We start from the raw sequence: 22,100 nt of genomic DNA on the forward strand, positions 1-22,100 counted from the left end.
AACCTGAGGACAGGATGAGATAATCCTGAGGGCCGTTTGTGTAATAATGAATAACAAATGTTCCTATTGCCTTCCATTTCTCTTCGGTGGTCAAAAGCAGTCATGACATTGAGTCATAGTTCACCAGGAGGTCATGCTGCTCAATGCGTGTTGTCACCCTGTGAGCTCAATCGGGGGCCAGGGAGCTGAGGTAGGCCTTGAGTTTAGACATGATAAATCACCACTCAGCTTAAGCTCATAAACACACCATTAACACGCTCGACCACATGAACTCTATCCGTTTACCTTAACCGCATGGTGCTCGGGACTATCTGCCTGTGATAGCACTCTTAGGGGTCTGATGCACATGGCTGTCACAGCTACATGAGGATCTGTGAGGAGCATGGGGAGCTACATGAGATCCTTTCCCATCACTAGTAATTAGATATGTAATGTGCTTCAGACCGCAGTGTAGAAACAGTGCACGCGCTCCCTGATTTGCTTAGGTGACATTTATATTCAGGGAGTGTAAACTGGTGTTAATCGTCTAATAAACATCAGCTGCATCTTACTAAATAGAAACAACTAGATTAGCGTATTATATTCCCGACAACACAAATCAACTTGAAGCTGAAACTCAATTGCCAGTGATGACAAGGTCCTCCTGAAACGTTGATTGGAGTAAATACAGGGTTGTTAAGTCTTGCCCCGGTGTGTGTATATGGTTCTTTGCTGTGGTTCACCACAAACATATCATATGACAGCACAGAAAACTGAGAGAAAGCAAATTCCTGCTATTTTTAGCTATGACAAACATAAACAAAAGAATCAGAAAAAGAAATACACTTGCTGAAGCGTCATGGCTGCTTTGATGTCTATCCGATCACTCGTGGGCTTCCATTTAAGCATCTTTATTTTTTTGATGGGCTTAAACAGGAAAAGGGGTGATGCTGGCCATGCGCAGGACAGATGCTGGACAACCGGGGTCAGATATTGCTCCCGCTTTGCCGTTTAAATAACAAAAGGAGGAGGAGGAAGAAGAGGCAGAAGTTGTGAGAAGAGGAGTAAGGGGGAAAAAAGCCCCAGTGTTTAGTCAAGGCCTGCTCACTGACACAAAGTCTGTCTTTGTCTGCCTCCCAGGGTGCCAGATAAAGGAATTCTTGTGTGTCGGGGGCTCTGACCGAGTTTATTTGACACTTCAGCTCCTTTTGTGAAGCAAGTGTCCCACCGTCAATGCTGGCCATGAGAGTCACTTGGCATTAGACAGAGGGTCGCTCTTCAGTGGAGAAAGGGGGTCTTGTTTGGAGAAGATTTTTAATAGAGGTGGTGTGTGTGTGTGTGTGTGTGTGTGTGTGTGTGTGTGTGTGTGTGTGTGTGTGTGTGTGTGTGTGTGTGTGTGTGTGGGTGGGGGTTGTGGACAGAGGGTGCTCAGTCTGTGCTCTAAGCTGTATACGGACATATAGTGGAGCTCTGTGCCCTCCCACAACCACAACAGAAGAAATTCTTCATTGCTACAGAAGTGCGTGGGATTGAGAGGACTGGGTACTGAAAGATGAAGACAGGTGAAAGTGGAGGCTTCAGCAAATGAAGGAAGACACAGACACACACACACACACACAGCACCCATTATGAATGCAATGCCGTTAAGTCACACAAGGCTTGTAAAAGATGGACATGCCAACTTGCAAAGCAGGTTATCTCACGCTATTTTGAGCATGTTTATCAGTTGGGTGATCACATGGAACTGTGGGTTCAACAATCCAATTACATTCTAATATATATATATACATATAACATATAAATAACATTACTAATATATATAATATATATATATATATAATATACAATTATATATATATATATATATATATTAGGGTGAAGTAACGGTGGTCCCCGTGGTAATCGGAGCACTAGGTGCGGTGACTCCCAAGCTAGGCGAGTGGCTCCAGCAGATCCCGGGAATAACATCGGAGATCTCTGTCCAGAAGAGCGCAGTCCTGGGAACAGCTAAGATACTGCGCAGGACCCTCAAGCTCCCAGGCCTCTGGTAGAGGACCCGAGCTTGAAGGATAAACCGCCCGCAGGGGCGTGCTGGGTGTTTATTTATATATATATATATATATATATATATATATATATATATATATATATATATATATATATATATATATATATATATATATATATATATATATATATATATATATGATTGACAGGTGTTCCACTACCACTGAGGTCAACGTTATAGTGCTCAAAGCACTTTCCTCTCACCTTGAATGGAGTTACTGTATGAGCGGTGGGAGGGCCTGCTCCTTTTTATGAACACTGTATCCACACTGTGGATTTATTTCAGCTGCACCTGGTCTTTAACAACTTATAACAGGTCATTGCTCTCTAGGCTGTGAACACCCGGCAGTGCAGGTGCATAGCCAATGGCTGTGCTCAACACATGCATGTGAAATATTAAATTGAGCCATTTCCCCTCTTCTTTAACATTTACAGATGCATATGTAATGATGTTAGAGAATAATAAAGAAGAGTTCTCACCTACTGAACAGGTGAACTTAATGAGAGTTTGGCGAGGCTTCCATTGTCAAAATACACAGCTCCCAACTGACAATGAGCAGAAACACACCTTCTGTGTTTGTATGTATAAGTATGTTCCTAATGAGTCCACTTCCAAAAGAATTTCAGTATAAATTATAATTTGGTAGAGAAGATATGGGCACCCATGTGGGTGTGTTGAGAAGATAAGAACAGAACCTTTGGCCAAAGCAGACAGTGCTGAATGCATTGTCACGTCGCGAATGTATAACATAAATACAAACCTCCATAGGTCAAGCATACTTTGGGGTTTTTATACTGACGTTGTCCACATACCTGCGGAATCAGGAGATGCGCACATATTATCCAAATCACTGGACATCCACTGGAGCACAGCTTCCAAAACATAATCCAAGATATCCAACTGTGCAAAAAAAAAAAAAAAAAAAGAAATCCACCAAATACAGATTTCATTTCCGAAATCAGCATATAACATTAACCATCTATGAAAATGTCAGCACTTGACCACGCGTGTATCCCAAATATCCCAAGAGACTTGTCCAGCAGCTGAATCTGTGGCAGGAGTAGAAACTCATCCCAGACTGAAGTCAGCATTTCCTTATAACACGCGAAAAGATCCATAGCTGGAGTTTTCAATCCATCAGCTGCTATCATCGTGATCACGTTTAAACAAAAACACAAAACAATAATAACTTCTCCACGTTTGTCAATGTCGCGATTAATCCCGTTAATTCGTCCAAAGAGCCCCAGCATTAAACGATTTACGCCCAGGCAAATCCAGCAAAGCAATCAGAACGATTATTTTCGAAGATGCTGATTCCTCCTTAGGGTCCAGCGCAATGATGGTATCTGCGGCAGCTGCAGCCAGAGTCTCTGCTGACACGACGCGCTCTCGTCAAGAGCCGCAGCTTCACTGAGCCATAGTTTGTGCGGAGCGCCTCAGCACATGCTGCTTTCACCAAACGTAGATGCGCAATGCATGACGGTAAGTGGAGTTAACTGGAATAGGAAAACAGCAGCAGGTTTAAACCTTAAAAGCAGTTTTTAAAGACAAAAAAAAGAAAGAAAGAAAACACGGAACGCAATGAAATGATTTCACAGGTTAACCTTAAAATAATGAAAGTAAAGTAAAGGTGAAATAACTTTTAAAAGTTTTAAAATAACTTTTAAAACAGTTACAGGCATTAGAAATTAGATCATATTATCATTATTATTATTATTAGCAGTAGTAGTATTAGTATTATTATTCTATAAATATCAGTAAAGCTGTCATGGATATCAGCTGTTACAATCTCTGTTGCAATCGTTCATCACCTGTCAGTTTCATTCCAGGTTGCGTGTGAGCAGTGTGTGTGAGTAATAATGATCATCTGTAGCTGTGCAGAGATACAGAGATGTCGGTGCCTTGAATCACCTTCCCATGAATGAATCTCTTGTCTTTCTTACCTCACTTTCATGTCCTAACCACCTCCAGGCTTGCTTGTATTGCCGGGATCACGCTCTCAAACTTCAAAACAAGGCCTGGATTCACGGGAATGGAGCACAGATCAAAATCAGAACAGAGCCCACTTAGTTATAATAAGCTGAAGCTAAGTAAAGCTGGACATTTCTTCTCTGTTCTACTGTGGACTGTGGAGTCAAAGCTTGCATGCATGTTTGCTGTTATTTGTGATTTTGTTGTGTTTTTTTACTTCATCATATTTAAGAAGTACTCGGATGAAGCGTTTATGACTAAAACACAGCAGAGAGGATACAAGTGACAACAAAGCTGGGATTAAGGGAGTAAAGCTGATAAACTCTGACCTAAACCAAAGGGGAAAAACCATGAATAAATAAAAAAGTATATTCACGTAGAAGTTATATCAGTCTTTATTATACTTTCGTTCCTCATACATTACTCCTATTCACACAGGGCCTGGCACGGTTCCATTCCACTTTTTACTTTGTTCTTTTGGCTGCGATCCAGTCCAGTCCAGGAGTACCTGAATTGCACGCGATTCTGTCAATTGCAGGTACTTGATGGCTTTCTTGTGTGCAGGGGTTGAAAAGTTGCTGGAGGTTTGCGCACACAGCATTGCGTGACTAGCGCTGGGGACGAAAACACAAAGACATTGTTTTCAGTGATCAAACCCCCTTTATAGTAACTCAACAGCATTCCTGTCTCACATTCCTAAGCCACCGCTGCAGTGTGAAGGTTTTTTTTTTCTTTCCTTTAAAAAAAGGAAGAAAGGAAAAAAGAAAGAAAAGGAGGGTTGCACTTTTTTAATCTGGTTCACTGTGTCGACCTCGCTTCTTCCACAATCTTTCTCGTAGCTCATTAATCATTAATCAAGACTGAATTAAAGTATTAGTTGAGGCAATTATCTGCCATGGGGTAATTAAGAGGTGTTTATCCCTTATCCAAAACAAAGTGATGAATGTAAACACAGTGTGCCAGCTTTCATGTTAAGCCAGCAGCCAGCTGAACAGCAGTATTAAATCAAATGAAAATGCATTGCTTCTCAGTGTGCCCCTTAAAGCATGCGCGGGTGGGATTTCCAGGTTGTTTGTGCAACAGCCTGCAAATGTGTTTATGCTCACTTGTGTGCATCCTCCTACACCGTGTCTCCACTCACGCCAGCATGCGTCTGTAGGTATGTGCTAATGTGCACACAAATCTTTTCCAGATTGGTGTGACAAGGATAATCATATCCAGGGAGCACAAACCCATGCTGAATGCTTCTCACACAGATGGGAGGAAAAAGGAGGAATGCATTAAAAAAAATCCAGAGGAAACGAGACTGACTGTACACCCACAGACAGTCGTGCAAGTGTAAAACTTATGATATGTGGAAATCTACTGGCAAAGGAGCCAAGCGAGACCGCCATCACCTGGAGTGGGTGAAACAAATCTAATATTTACTGAAAGCGATGACCCTCATGACCTTCTGCTTTCAACGTAGAAAACATAGAGACGAGGACAATTGAGTCAGTCATATCTCCAGTGTGTGCTCTGAGAGTGATTAAGACTAGAGCACATTCATTACTGGCCCAGCTCAGACAGAGAGGGGCTTCAGAGCAGAGCCCTTGTGTTGGACTGTTTGGATGTCCTATCCCCTTGTATCTCTTTGACTACTTCCAACACAAGGCTCTATTCAACCAGACTGGGAACAAATGTTTCCTTATGTGACCCTGAGTACCTAAGCTTCAGCAGAAGAGCCTATGAGACTGAAAGAGAGACATTACTGAAGGCCATACCTCTGCTCTTATAGAGGGATATAAGCTGAATCACAGGTGGGGACAGGGGGAAGGATGGTAATGACCTTACAGAAATAACAGGGTGGATGACACAATGACACATATTTCCCAATAACTATATGCTGTTTCTCTGGTAACCACAAAATTGCTAGTCTGCTTAGGTTTCCGTTCTTTATTTTTTCACTTTCCCACTTCTCATGAGTGTTATTACTTCTACATCCGCCTGGGAATTAATTGGGTAAACATCAGCCAGGAAACATGAGGTTAGATTCCATGTTGGCAGCTCATGTAATTTCACATACAGCCAACATGCAGATTTCCGTCTGTTTTTTTTTTTTTTTTGGCACGCCTGTGGGAATGGGCAAAGTGTAGCAAAACAGAGGTCAAGGCAAGGTTTCTCACTGAAGTGGGTGAAAATTTCTCATGTGAAACTAAAAATGGCTTTCACCAGTTTTACATAATGAGACACAATGTGGCGTGTACCTCTTTTCTATAGAATCACCCAGGATAAAGAGCTAATCCTCTTGTGCTATGAGACTGATAGAGCTGGATTCCTTCCAGCACCTTAGGGAGTCAGATCTATGGAAGAGAGAGCCTTTCAAAGAAAACCATGTAATCAATGGCACAATCCCCCTCAAACCCCCTCATTTGATTGATGCTAACCGTAAAGATTTTGGTAAATCAGTTCGCTCAAGCCTTTCCCATCTCATCTTGCATTAAGATGTCAAACTGTAACTGGAGTTCCAGTGTTTACCCAACCAAGTTTTCTCACTTGAGGAGAAATTAAATGAACTTTTGGCCTGGACTAGGCTTACAGAACCACTGACATGTAGCCTATATGACTCATTCAGTCTTTCACTGGACACAGGCGGAATTTATTCGGAGAAACACACCCTTGCTGGCGTGTAGCATAGTTTGACCATTGCAGGTGTCTTGGTTTATTGGGTTTCTATGTCAAAGAGCAAACCTTAGTCTATAAAAACCTAAATTTATAGCTCTAATTATGAACACACTAAGCACCAAGGAGCATGCAGCTGCATACCTGTGCATGCATTTCAAGGAGCATGAGTTCTGGCTTGGTGACTCTACAAAGAGCCCTCATGAAGTTTAAAATTTTAAACAGGAAAAAATGAAGGTGAGGCTAAAATTGTTCAAATAGGGGAAATACTATGAGTAAGTTAACACCTCTAGTTGGAGAATAAGCATATGAAGCCTTTTTTAAAATTTTTCCTCTGGATGCTTTTCTAAATGTCTGTGTGTGTGGGGAGGGGTCAGGGGGGTAGATTTTGGTGGCAAGCAGTGTGTAGGCAGCTGGGAGTGTGGCAGGGCTATGCGTGACTAGGAGAAATACACCTGTCTCTGTGCTCAGGTATGGAGGGGGAGTCGGCAAGCAGGGGCCTGCCAGGTGAACAATGCTCCCTATTGTACCTTGCGCTCTGACTGCTGATACTCGCAGGAGAGGAAGCCCTGATCCCAGTGTGTGCGTAGCTCGCTTGCCCGTCTCTCCCTCCCTGCTCACACAATCACACGAGATACACAGCCAAATTATTTACAGTACACATATTGCGCTGACCGCAGGCGCCCTGAGCTAAATCCCAACAACTCTGCCTTTTACACGCAAGTTGCCAATCAGAGCAGTGACTGACAGATTTTTTTATATCCAAAAAGTTGAAATGTTGGATTTTGTAAAAGTTCTAATTGTGTTGAGGATATTTTGTATGTGCAGTATTATGAAGGGGAATATACAACACACTGTCATAATAATATAAATGGTAAAAAAAAAAGAAAAAAAAACATGTCTTAATAGGTGTGAATATTATTCGTAGAGAGATTATTCAGAGGTGTCACTTTAAGGGTCTATAATTGAGAGCACACAATGTAAATACATGACGTGACTGTTGATAGTAATCTATTATCAGTTCTACGCCAACCCATGTTTTTCCAGCCTTTTTATTCTCGTTGCAGATAAGGCAATTTTGACACGGAGAGTCATGCACATACTGTAGATTGCAGATTGAGAGAAAGCTGTCTCTCATTTTGTTGTGATTTGTTGGGCAATTATAGAGGGAAAGAAATGAACACGGTAACTATGGGGAGGGTCTGGAATGTGTGGGAATGCTAAACATCTGCTTTGAGAAGTTCTGAGTTGAGCTTGGACAGTCGCAAGTAAATATCTCTGCCAAACAGAAACTCCAGCTGTTCCACAGATGGCATCAGTTATTTTGTCCCATTTGTTGTTAAAAAAAGCCCATGTTTGCCTTAAAATAATCTAAGTGCCTTTGATCTTCCTTAACCTTTTCCATTGTGTGACAAGGAGAGCTGCAGTGTAAATGCCACCACTTATCTATTCCTGTTAAATTCCTCGACTTGTGTCGGTGTGTGCTTGTGGGCATGTATAACACCAACGCTATCTCATGTGAGTGTGTGTGTGCTCACTGACTAATGAAATACAGTCTTCATAAAGGTAGTATTGTTAAGTTGCGTGCGAAGCTCATGCTTTAGGCTTTGGGTCCCCGCCCACCCCTGTAAACCACGGCCTTTTTTTCCTCTCCTTTTTTGCCTTCTACACCTTCCCCTTTCTCTTTGTTACAGGTAAACATTTGATGTCCGCACGCAATCCCCGGAGAGTCTCCTCCCCTTGTTCTTTCCTCAGCTCCAAGGCTTACTCACACTCTCTTTTACACACACTTACCACACACCTCTCATTCTCAGTCTCTCGCTCATGCACCCTCTGACACGCTACCTTTCCCTCCCCATTCTTCTGAAATTCCTCTCCTCACTGACTCAGCACCTGTTTCCTATAGAGGACATGAAGTTTCCTTCTGTTGCTCGAGAAACTGGTTGAATATCTGATTGACTCTGAACATTCAGTTTCACAAACACTTTACACACACGTTTTTTGTTACTGAACGTTCGTCTCCTTTGTCTGTGTTGTTCCTTCCTGTTTGTTGTATTTGTTTTTTTTAACCAGTTTGTCCTGCAATATTGTGTTACATTACATGAAGTTTGTCTCTTTTTTATTTCTATGTGCTTGTATTTCTTTTTTAACATGTTCAAAATTAAGATTCAATTCAATTCAAAGTTATGGACAAAACCAACAAGACTTATTTCAGTAAATTTGCTTTTTTAATTCAAGTTAATGTTGCCAGAATCAAAACTAGAATTCCTCCTGGAATCACACTGGCCACAACAAAGTCTCAGATACCGGAGACCGATAAACACGGGGTTGGTGTGTTGAAGTTTACTTGGGCAAGACACAAAACCCCAAGATCCTCCTGAGAGTAGTCTAGGCTCTTAGATGGTTCTGCCTGCAGCTTTCAAGAATTTATCTAAGGTTAGATAGTAATATACAAGCACTTAATATTTAATATTTCATTGCCAACTACATGCATGTCACATCCCATGACTGCATCCCTTAGAGTTGGCACCATATGCTAAAGCTTGCCAGCCAGGTTACGCAAAACTGCCTTTCTGCTAGTTTCCACGATAGTCGGTGCTCCAAGAACCGCATTTTGTCACAGACTCATAAGATGAGAACATGCCAGCTCTGCTGTCACTTCTGGTAATATCGATACCAACAAAATTACCTTTGGCACACTAGAAAATAATCTGCATTGGTGGGGGTACACCCTGGATACGTTTCCAGCCCATCATAGGGATAAAAGAGAGACAGAAAACCACATCTACTGACAGTTTAGATTAACTTAAAAAGTGTGTACGGTCAGTGAGGGGAAAATGAAAACACAGCCCAGAGCCTGCTTTCTGTGAGGTGGCAATGCTACTGAGCACCACCATCGTGATATGATCTGACAATCCAAAATATGAGAAAAGGGGGGAAAAAAAGGATTTCTCACTGATTTAAATCAGAAAGAGATTATACTGTTTTAACCGCTTTCAACTTGTGTAACCTTCAATTTTCTGTTTCAGGTGTTGTACATAGTTTTGGTACAGCTTTTACTGACATACAAAAATATGTGTGAATAACTTCCAAAATATTTATTGGTGTGTGCGTGAATGATTATGATCCAACACTTAAACTCCTGGGGAAGGTAATAAAACAAGTCGAAATCTGGTCTGCAGACTCAAGCTCTAGTACTACTGCCAACCTCAGTCACGCACTTCCTTTGAGCTGCACTTCACCACAAACTGTGAAGCTATGAAAAGTCCTGTCAGGTTCCGATACACGAAGATCCATGATTAATGACCGTCATGGCTAAGCAGGGGAAAACCAAAACCTCTGTGCCAATGTTAGCAGCATCAAATAGAGCTGAAATCACTGAAAATGAATGCAAGAGAAAAGGAGAATCGTTTTATCATGTCAAGGACACACACACACACACACACACAATGCGAAACCCACACAAACGTGCATGTCTGTACACATACTCACATGCTGCGTAGTAACAAACCCAAAAGTGCTTGCAAAGTTCACACATGAGAGACAACTGCATATACACATCGCTGTTCTCCAGTATGCTTAGATCATATATGAACAAAGATTCAGGATTCTCTCAGATTAATTGATAAATAAATGTAATACATGAGTCCTGCCTCCATCTATCAGTTTTTTTTCTCCTGATCCAATTCAGCATCGCAGCATTTTACTGCTGTCATAGCAGTAAAAGGTGGGGTGCACCCTGGACCACACAACCAATCACACTGACACCTACGCTCAATTTAGAATGACCAGTTAAACAACCCCATGCATGGCTACGGCTTTGGGAGGAGGCAAACATATCCAGGAAGAACCCACAAGCTTCACACAGAACAGCCGCAGGCAACAGGTGAATTTGATCCCGGGACCTTCATGCTGTGAGGCAACAGTGCTAACCACTGCACCACCTTAGTGCCCTGTGAACCCCTGTCTGCTCTTTTTTGTATTTGGGAAAGTCAGACTGTCAGAGAGGAAAAGACAGTCCCATACAGCCACAAAAGAAATTATTTCAATCCCTTCATTGTTGTCTCCTGCGATCACTGTGCCTGCTGCTCTCTTTCATCAGGGGCTTTTGGCTCCCTCCAACCAGCCCAATTAGTAGCCCTGCAGAGGTGAAGTGTATTATGCAAATACAAACAGTTACTGTACCAGCTTGAGCAGCCCCCACGGGTAGCGTACAACAAGGCTATGTTAAATGAATATTAGATTTGTTGTGCCTACAACAAGTTACCTATTGTTGTTCTGGCCTTTCTGCTGCTCTGGAAAAGCCATTCAAACAAGATAATCTGTCTGCATCTCGTCAATGCAGCTCACTGTTTCACTGTGCTTGGACGAAACAGTGACACAAAGGGGTTGTTTGATAGGGGATATGAAGCAATTGGTGCAGGGGACTAAATTGATATTTCTTACAGCCACAGCTGCTTGTCACTGGACCACTGAATACGGCACAAACACTCTAAAGGAAAATATCAGAAATTCTCAATTTCCCACACATTTTTACAATCCACCACCTTTCCTGTAACTTAAACTGTGTAATATTTTTTGCCATCTGAGTCCATTGTTTCATATTGAGTTCATTTCTGTCTCTCTCTCTGCTTTCATTGCGAACAATTGCTTTTGTCCCCGTCCTGGATAGGTGTGATGGTTGGGTCAGAGCTGTGAAAGGGCTGTATTGTCCTTCTTCACACCCCAAGGTGTGCTTGGAGGGAGACCAACAAAGTGGTAACTAAACAGTGAAACAAGTTTTCTCTGTAAATGTGTACCACATGGCACCTCAAGGAACCATTGTTCCCTTTCATTACCCGCATCATGTGGGAAATATTTCAGTATGTATCCATAAAATTAGCCAATAATACAAACTGTGCTTTTTTGAGAAGTTAGAAGGCTAATGCAATTTTGACAGAAAGTCACGCAAATGAAAGCTGCTATCAAAGTTCTCTCTTTTTTTGTTAAATTTGGTGAGTGCTGCACTTCTACTTTTTCCAATGTTTTATTAATAGAGAAAGCTGTCACAAAGGCAAATTTCAGGGTGTTCTGTTGCTGTCTTGTTTGTCTGTGTCACTTTCTCTCTGGTCACGTCAGGCAGCTGTTTGCAAACAGTCTTCCCCACAAGCCAGTCATCTAATAACAGGGTTGTGTTGGACGATAATGACTGCTTTCTGGCACGCTCCAGCAGAAGAAAAGAAGCACATTGGCAAAGCACCTCTGAATACAAAAAAATAATCAACAATAAAAAGCAAAAAGTGTGTTGTGATTGTCATCATTGGTGCATATTTTCAGAAAAAAAAAAACCCAAAAAAGAGTTGATTTCCAACTACCAAAAATTAGAAAGCCATATTTCATTTTTGTTATGACATAATCACCACTTTCTTATACTATATTTCGCATTACTGATTTAAAAGGAACATGGCCTCTTGCTCTGAATCGTAAATATATCTTAACAACCACTTCAAAATAAAAGTAAACATTTACTATGATTTACTGTATCAGTATAATTAGCTTTAGCTCTTATTTTGTCACCCTTGTCCCCTTTTGGTTCCCGCAAACTGAATGACCTCAGAACATTTTGTTTTCTTTCCCGACTGGTTCTTTTGAGTCCTGTGTACACCATGCCACGGAGGCTCAGCGTATGGAGTCACTTTAGCATGCGCCTTTGATGTGTGAGAATGGTATGCCGAGGTCCAATTTCACTTGCTGACGCTGACTCACACAACTGTAAGCTAGCGTGACAGCAGAGGCAGGTTAATGTGTTCTCCCTGCAGGCAAATACAGGGAAATATGAGTGACTGACTGTTGGCTTTAGCCAGAAGAGATGAAACACAGAGAGAAGGAAGTTCTGTTTGAACAATTTGAAGGTTTTCATTTGCAAGCCCACCTTTCAAGAAATAATTACATAGGGTTTGTGTTATCTTTGCATTTAAGAAGTCAAGTAGCAATAATTTGTGTGATATATCACGCTTACTGTATACGACTCAGTGCACACATGAGGATCATCACAGTCCACGAGTAAAAGCATACTCTCCCTCCCCCTGGGTAGATACAGTGTCCCCTGATTTCTGTTTAAACCATTATGTGCCTTTAACACGTATGCCCCTTAAATCTATATTCAGAACCCCAACAGAGAAAGAGTCCACGGCAGCTTTCAACGTGCTTGAAATAGATTTTATGCTGTAGTCGTTCTTGAAATAAGTGTTTTTTAGCACATTCAAAGTCCGGAGAGAGTTTAAAAAGAATGAATTAATCCACCGATGCACGTCAAATTTAAATACAACAAAAGAACAAAGCGACACTTCTGACTCATAAGATAACAGACCCTGTCTACATCAACCTTAGCGATGTTGTGCATCTGCATATAAAATGAATGTGTCTTTGTTTTTATGAACTCTAAACTTATAAAATCCTGTCTTTCAGATAGCTATCAAAGTGTTAGAGAAAAAGACACTTTAAGAGAAACATAACACCAGGGCCAAAGCACAACTAAACCCTATCTGTGGCAGCATTGTATATATTTCCCACAGTCTGAAATACACCCTCAGCACTTAACTGCGCAACCATATTGCGAGATAATGTGGGTTTGAGGGGAAAACAGATCTAAGGGTAAAGAGAAGTGGGCAAGTTAAGTAGTATGTGGTGGTGGGTTGTAAAGGTTGGATGATATATTCTAAGAAGTAAAGTATGCGTGTGTTTTGGTGTGTGTGTGGTTTATAGGGGCTGAATGGGGCACTACTTTTGAAAGATGAGATACTGCAACACATCCACTGCTGGTGGCCCCTTTTCTTAAATGTGGAGATCACTGTATCATCACTCACAATAATTTAGGAATCAGTGGGTGTAGGTTTAGAGGTTTGGGTTGTAATAAATTAATAAAGAAAGGGATGATGTATACATAAGCGAGAGTAAGCCACTGATATACAATATATATTAGACACACACACGCAGAACAAACATTAGGTGTCTCACCTCTTTCTACTGGCTGGCATTTATAGTGCTTACAATGGACTATAAACCTCACAGTAGCTCTTTATGATGGTGAAGGATCTGCATTTTTATTAGGGGCAAACATTGAAATTACAACTCATTCTTCTCCCAAGCATTGCAATGCACAATTACCACCTGTGACACAAAGTCCAGAGTCTGCTGCCAACACACTGAGGATGATGTCAAGGATTGGTTTACCTACTAAACCCCAGTCAGCCAGGTGAACTCTGGCTCACCTCCCAGACTGGTCATCACTGGCTGAAAAATACAGAACAAAAATAAGGCATACTCATTTTAATCTTAAATATAAATGCAAACAACCGAATATGCAGGGATCAAGCATTAAACACGAGATGTTGAATAAAGCTTAATTATTATTGTAGGACTATGCTGAGAAGTTATTGCATTTTTGCATTGAGTGTTCATTCCTGTAAACCTGTTATTATGTTATATAGGTGTGCAGAGTTTGATAACATCACACTGAAATGTCAACAGAAGTTGACTCATGTTCTTGGAGTAGCTATAATTATTTTCCCTTCCTGGTGGCTGAAGGTAAATTATGATTACAAGTACAGATGAGTGAAGCAAAAAAAAGGACATAGATCGAAGTGCATCAGTGGACAAAGTCTGCTGAAATATTTGACTGAGAAATGCATAGAACCAAAATCATACTCATCACAATGGACATGGATTAAAAGAATCATGAGTGACTGTGACAAAAAGGTATGCACCTCATACGTGGCAACCTGCATGTGTATACAGAAATATTGTTAAGCTCGGTGTGAATGTTTAAGGGCACTTACAGCTGCTGTGTGGAGAAGTGCTGCCCCGAGGGCCGCGGCAGCATGAGTGTGAGCTTCGTGGTGCTCTGGAAACAAGAAAAGCGGCTCTGTTTTTGGATCGCTGTCTTGGCTTTGTATGAACGCTTCCTGGCACACAGTCAAGTTTCTGCCCCTAGTGAGGGAAGATTAATGACAGCAAGTCACGGAAAGGCAGAGAGCAGAGGAAAGCAAAGGAAAGCAATAGGGTGAGAAGGGAAAGACAGGAGGGATGGGGGGTAAAACAAAAGGTAACGGCTGTTATGTTGTTGATGGTAGCAGGTATGAGTAAAAGGTGTGTGACTCTGTGAGTGTTTGTGCCTGGGTGTGCATCAGTAAGAGTACAATACTAACAGAGATTTAGCAGATTAGTGGAATCCTCATAAACATTCCTGACAGTTGTACAAACACGATGAATATAATCACTGGACAAAAGGCCATGCCCTCCTTAAATTTCAACTCTGTAAATCCAGCTAATGTCCACATACTCTTGTTATCTCCCAAAACCTTAGCCTACTCCTCCAGCTGTGGTCAATCTCCATATTCTCACAACACCTTCAAATCTGACGGAGGGTAAAGTAGTAAAGTAGTTGAAATGGCAAACTTGGATCAAGAGATCAAGCTCTGCAAGTGGGAAAGCACAGACTTGGAAGTGAAGTAAGGAGAAAAAACCGAAAGGCATCAAGAGTTCTTCTTTTAGGTAACATGGATCATGACTAATCTGTGATGAAAGAGCCAAGAGCTGAGTAGAGCATGATGCTGCCAGGGCTGACCCCTCTCCCTGTCTCCCAGCCCCAAACCCCCAACCAAAGTATTAGGCTCCAGGACAAGCACAGGTCATGGTGAACTCACTCTCCTCATTTCCCCTTTCTTTTCTTGACCACAAAAACAATGACATCACAGACCTTGGAGTCTCTGACAAACCTAAGTCTTTGTATCAGATGAAAAATGATCCTGAGAAAGAATATTCATCAAACTAAAGGGGAAAAGAGCGTGTGAGTCTGTTTTTTTCAAAACAGTTCACTTCATTCTCGAGCTATGCTGGGTTTTCCCTATGACAGTGAAGCGCAAACTGTTCCGTTTCACAGTGCCAGGACATTCGAACAATGTGAATGAAGGGAAACTGTAAAAGCCTTTTAATCCAAAGAGCATCTTTATGCGATTGTTTTATCTGAAACCGAGGTTGCACAGATGTCACTTATTCTCAATGCCATTCTATTAAAAGCAAAAGTAAACAACACGTAACTGTTGTTAGACGGCATGTGTAATGGGCTCAGCACTGATGCAGACTGGATCGTGACTCAGAGCAGCAACAGGTGACAAATGGTCTGTTCTCTTGTCACAGTCGATCTTTTAGGGCTTTGCCAAACTTAAGTGAACCTGGAGCGGTGCTGCTATTGCTGTAAAAGTGCAGTTGAACAGATTTTGAAAACAAAGAACTCCATGCTTCTCTTGCCGAGCTCCACTAGCGCACCTGGAGGAAATTAATTTAGCTAAGCAAAACAGTCAAAGCCCAGTGATACCTTTCAACACGTTTTTTTTCTAATGGAATATTCACACTTGTGATATATTTTAATATGGTGTTTCTAGAATTGAAACTTAACAGTAAGTAATTTGCAGATGACAGCAATGTATCTGTCTGCATACACATTCCCATTTGGTCCACAATACTTGAATTCTTTTGAGCCAAGTCATGCCCATACTTCCTATCCCGTGGACATGGTGTTTTACCCAAACACCTGCCACCCATTCCGCTGACTTTATCTGGGAGAGAGCAGAGTAGGTGGCGGGGAGTGAAGGAAGAAGGGAGGGGTGCTATTGTTGGCACACTCCTATGGTTCTGTAGGATGGAGAATGTGCAGAGGTGGAGAAGGGGATTAAACAGAGCAATATTATTCTTTCACAGACCTGCTTTGAATCAGAACTCAACACCACACATAAAGCTGTGAAGACTGGATGAGCTCATTGGGGGGAAAATGCCGCTGTAGTGACCCGGAAAAAAAAATGGGATGGGAAAAAATGTCTAGCAGTAACAGGAAATAGCAAGAAAGAGAGGAAAAAAACTAGCTGGCTGAGGACTAAAACATAAGTCAACATGTTTACCTTTCTTAGATGAAATAATAGCTTTTGGAGGCATTCCAGTTAAGGTTTCTGTGATCAATTTCCAATCCTGATTGCTTTTTTGGGGTGTATTCCTATGTGGAAATAAGGAAATGTAATGTCAGGTTTCAATCGTCTTCACATTGTGGCTGAAAGCTTGTTTGATGGTTGGTCAGATGCATACCTTTTTAAATAGCATGAGTGCAATTGAAGAATATTCTATGTACACAAATTCACAAAAATGCCCTGAAAACATTTCCTCATTCAGCAGGACAATGATCCTAAATATGAATGAATATTTAGCCAATGCAACTACATAAAAATAGGAAAATCTTCTTATGAAACATGCTAAATGACCGTTTGCAACTTTTGTTACTTTTCAGGTAGCCTTAAAATTACAGCTAAGACCTCATTAGCTGTCCTAGATTGTATACTGTCAGACAGCATGATGTGCTGAACACACAAGTAACCACACCTGGTGGAAATCACTCTTTAAGTTGAACACTTGTTGACAACTGACTCCATAAATGGCAAAGTGATTATGTTAATGGGGATGTTGATGATGCAAAAAGACCATTTACAGACTGCTATTTTAATTAAAAGAAATTCATTAACAGAAATACTGCCTCGCCTTTGCCAATGAGTGAAGTTGTCATAACATTCCATATCCAGACTCATCATGTGTTATATGGTTATGGGATACTTTTATTTTCTTCACAATAAGTGTATCTATTTTTGAGGTATGACATTTTAGAAAGGGCTGAGTTTTAGGTAAAAATGACCTCAACCCCTCAACCCCTAGAATCTCAGAGTACACTGGGAGTGGCGATGTGCAGAAGATCAGATGTATATGGAGAGACTTCAAAGTAAGAAGGAGAATCTTAAAAATACCAAAGACTTTCTGAGTACTGTTCCTCTATAACCACAATGTACTGATAACTCTGTGTCCAGCAGAATAACACAGCAGGTCGCAAAGCTCAAAATTGTTTCTCCATAAAATCTGTGATGCTGTCATGTCAGTACCGACCAAGGTCTCTGAGGAATGCACGTTGTTGACTCTCAACCTCAGTTTGTGTCTCCTTTACTGTACAATCCCTGGAAGTTATGGCATGGTTCCATAATGTAAGATGTGGAAATACTGTTTGTTTTTCTGCTAAATTACAAGGAAAGTTTAATGCAGCACTTAAAATTACGTACACTCTACATTTCTTACAGTATAATTACTTCTGTTTCTTGTAAAAACCTGACTTGCTTTACTTGTTTTAGTTGTTGCTGGTCCCTGTACAGCTTTAGTGAGAGCTTGGTTTGCACTGCCAGCAAGAAGTCTGATCGGAGAGATAGTTTTGTGCTTTTCATCAATTTGTTATTATCTATGAACAGAATTAATAAGGACAGCCAAAGTTTCGAGTGTGGTGTCTATGGTCTCAGGATCCCATCTCTGCTGTTTGGAGAGATTTGGTCCCATGGCTTAATTGAGCCCCCCCCATTTTACACTGGTTTGCAGCTGTGTGTGAAATGAATGTGATGGAAATCAGCAACTCCTAATCTGAGGCTATAGTTCTCAGCCAGAACAGGGTGGGCAATCCACCGGGTAGAGTGCCCACTCCAGGTCACAGACAAGAGTGAGATCACAGATACAAGCGGCAGAAATGAGCTTCCTCTAAAGTGCGCCTGAGCTCTGCCTTTGAGATGCTCGATCATTTGGTCTGCCTTAGAGCTCTAGGTTGTTTATTTCACTTACTTTATCATGGGATCAAATTGAGTGATCAAAATGACTCTTAGCAACTTCATCATATATATATACAGCACAAATAATATTAACTTGAACTGACTGAAAAACAAAGTGATAACAGAATAAAGTATGCTAAACAGTGATAATGTGGAGCACATGTTTGAAAAGTTGCAAGTTATATGAAAGAAAACTTTGTTTTATTTAATAAATTATGCAAATTACTTGTAACAACAATAATTTCTTTCTTTAAATGACACCAATTACATAACTAATAAGACTTTGAGAAGAAATGTGTTTTGCTATTGTTATTATTCGGCTCTTATGACTACTTCTGAATTATTCTTGGGGGACCCAGGTAAACAGGTAAAAACGTTAATAGGATCAGAGTTAAGAATTAAGTCCATTATGGGGGAAAAGGTGGTCCATCCTGGTATTAGCAAGGTGTATTTAATGAAGTGGCCAGTGAGTGTGTGTTTGCAGCTGTATTTTAGTTAGTATAATATTGATTGTATAATAAGCACACCTCTATACTTCAAAATCATAGCTTGAGATTAACCAGCCTGCAGACAAAGGTGGGTAGTGAACTTGTTGAGATTTGCTGAAGTGGTTATGGGTGTGAAGCAGGAAGAGAGGCAATAGTTGGTCATGGACTATAGGGTACAGAGAGGGCAGTGTGTAGAGGAGAGAGAATCTAGGATGGACAGGCACAAAGGGACCATTGGTTTGGCTGAGACGCAGCATGAATCCAGTCGGAGTTCCGTGGGAATACTGAGCTCAGTGAGACAGATCTCCCTCTCTCTCTTCTCAATGAGTTTGTGACGGAGAAGAGGAGAAGGAGACATCAAAAAAGATCCTCACAAGCAGCCCTCACTGACACACTGTGAGCATAATTTCAAACCAACACAAGATATGCAGCCTAGCAACACGTCTAACAAGGAAGTGAAACTAAAAAAGAAAGATTGTTCTGAGGAACTCTGGAATACATTATATGTAATTATTAACACGCACATTTGATAGACTTCCTGTTCTTGTTGAACAAACAACAGAAATAATTAGAGTTGTGTTTCCTCGTACATCAATACCTGGAAAAGTTTATTTCTGCCAAATCCTAGTTCAAAATACTTCTCATCCCCTACAGCCAAGTCCCCCCCACCATTTGTATCTGTATCATGACCCACGCCAACACATGTAGCAATCCAAAGTACACACCAATTCCCATGAAATAGAATCTGATCCAAAACTACTACAGAAATCCCATTGTTCTCCATCATGCAACACTGAGCCTTCACAATCAGACTCTATTGGGAAACTGCACTCGTGTTGAACGGAGCACCAAAATACACATATGGATACAGATTCTAGATTAGCTCTGGGAAGATGGGCGGGGGCGCTGGGCAGCAGAGGAAACATTGCAAGAACATGTAAACCAAGAGCTTGACAAGTTTTAAGCTTACATATTAATTACAGTATTATAACTCCTAATTCAATAAGTTGTCACATGATGGCTTAACTGCATTTATTTACATTTTTAGTTTATCTGTCTTCCTCTAAAGCAGGGGTGGGCTGTTGTGGGGGGCTGCACCAGAAACTCAGTTCTGTGCAATTTTAATTGAATCACTTCATAAGCTTATTGATGAGGCCCTCCACAACATCCCCATTTTCTCATGTGGCCCCTTGGAAAAATTAATTACACACCCCTGCTCTAAATAGTGATAATCCCTAGTTTCCTCATTAGCAACTCTTCTTACATATACATCTATGTTTCTCAGAGGGATGTGGCCCTTACACACTGTTCCGAGTGTAGTCAAATGGTATCAAAGGCATTTTTGATGCAACTGCACAGATACTGCCCTACCACCTTTCGCATTTGGACAGGGCAATCACACAAATAACATAGTTTAAATAGAGCTAATGCATAATGTCATCAAACTTTTACTACTGTACATAAAGCTTTTATAATCTAGACAAAAAGAGGAAGAATGTCAAAATGTCATAATCACAAAGTTGCTGACTGGTCTGGTTGTTTTAGACCAAATGGACTCTGATGGTAATTTCAGCCTAGTGTCTTGTCTGAATCAAGAGTCACTGCCCAAACTGAGACTTCGCTCCTTTTATTCTCTAGCAGCCTGCAGCATCTCAGACCCCCTGCAGTGTTCTAATACCCCTGTGACCTGCTGGACTCTGCCTGCCTCCTGCCCCCTGCACTTCCCCACCCTCCCGTGCCCTCCCTGGCACCTTTGCCCCACGACCATGCCTCATTCATCTAGCCACCCCTCTCCGGCCAGGGAAGCTGAAGGCCTTCTTTGTATGTGCTCTCTGGGAGATATTAACCCCCGTCTCTATGCTCCCACCAAACAAAGGAAGCACTTACTAACCGCTAAAGCCTTAACAAACAGTGGCTTTCAAATGAACCCTGCTCCATGCGGTGCAGAAGGAGGGGAGCGCCCAGGAGAGTAAAGCCCGAAACATTTGCTTGTTTTTGGAGATTACAGAAAAACCGGGTGGCGTGGTAGTCGATCTTTTTTGCATCGATGCACTACAGGTTCATGTGGTTAAGACGGAAACAGGAGTGGAAGTAGTCCACATATATATATATATATATATATATATATATATATATATATATATATATATATATATATATATATATATATATGCCAAGAGAGAAAGTCACAGACTTTCCAGCAACAAAGAGTGCAAAATATTTTTTCATAATTTTTTATCTACTTCCTCACGTTTTTTCAAAGATTTGATATTTCAAATAGAAACCTTTCACATATATACAGTGAGGTGTTTTCATCTCACGAGTCTCTTTCAGTTTTAGAATGTGTCATCATCGCACAATGCGATCCTTGTTTTACATGCCTATCTGTCATAGTTGTTGTCAAACTGATTGTGTGGATAAGTATTATAGTCAGGTCGATTTTGAAAAAGAATGTAGTCTAATACATCTGCTGTGATTAAAGGACTAGAAGTAGAAATGGGCAAAAGTCTTACTTGCAACTGAACTGTGGATGAGACACATTTGCAAGCACAAGGCCTTTACAACTGTGGGCCTACTATCAGCATTAGATGTCATAGAAATCTGGTGCATTGTGAAGTGTAATATAAAAACAAGTTAAAAACTGTATGATGCAGTTAACATTAACTAAGGCTACTATATAACTGAATTTGCTACTGGAGCATAAACTAAAGTAGCTGCAGGGATACCTAACTCATTTAATTAGAAGTTAGCAACTATACTGCGCTAGCTAAGGTTACTTTAGTCTCTTTCATTATGTTTAAATAGCAAAATGTCAAAGTGTGCTTGACACAGGGAAAGCATTATGCTTGAGTGACATCAAGTAGAACAAACAGATTTTCATTTACAATGGTGTCAAAGACAAAAGATCACTTGCTCCCACGTTACTTCACAATGCAAGCGCTAGCATGTTTTGTTTGGGAGACGGAAATTGTTATGCCTTAGAAGGATATGACATGGTGCATTGCATGAGAAAACATACTACAGTGGAAAAAACTAAGTAAGCCCTTCCTATTGTATGTAAACAAGTACGCCTGATAGCTTTTGTTGGCTTTGTTGATCAGGACCTATCAAGCCAGTAAAAACAGAGTCATGTGTTACTTAAATTTGTTTTGTACGTTTCTGGGAAAGAATGGAATATCTTTGAGTTACACATTACAATCAATAATGCCTCACAGGTCTGAAATGAATGTGCCAATGTCCATTTATCGCCTAACAAATGTGCATGTAATATCG

General features: G+C 40.9%; 1 long non-coding RNA gene across 5 annotated transcripts in view; it reads right to left on the minus strand.

The window, feature by feature from the left end:
* The window catches only part of LOC102291156, a 60,329-nt gene extending 43,606 nt beyond the window's left edge, over positions 1 to 16,723 (minus strand). For 3 of the 5 annotated variants that reach the window (XR_006055075.1, XR_006055074.1, XR_006055076.1), the window contains exons 1-2: positions 3,859 to 3,981; positions 2,860 to 3,543 (exon numbers count right to left, since the gene is read on the minus strand). This is a non-coding gene — a long non-coding RNA (uncharacterized LOC102291156). The other 2 variants (XR_006055078.1, XR_006055077.1) reach the window with 2 other exon arrangements.
* Positions 16,724 to 22,100: the final 5,377 nt, after the last annotated feature.

This window comes from Haplochromis burtoni, unplaced genomic scaffold, assembly GCF_018398535.1.
Source record: "Haplochromis burtoni strain Fernald_Lab_line unplaced genomic scaffold, NCSU_Asbu1 Contig_209, whole genome shotgun sequence".
Classification (NCBI taxonomy): domain Eukaryota; kingdom Metazoa; phylum Chordata; class Actinopteri; order Cichliformes; family Cichlidae; genus Haplochromis; species Haplochromis burtoni.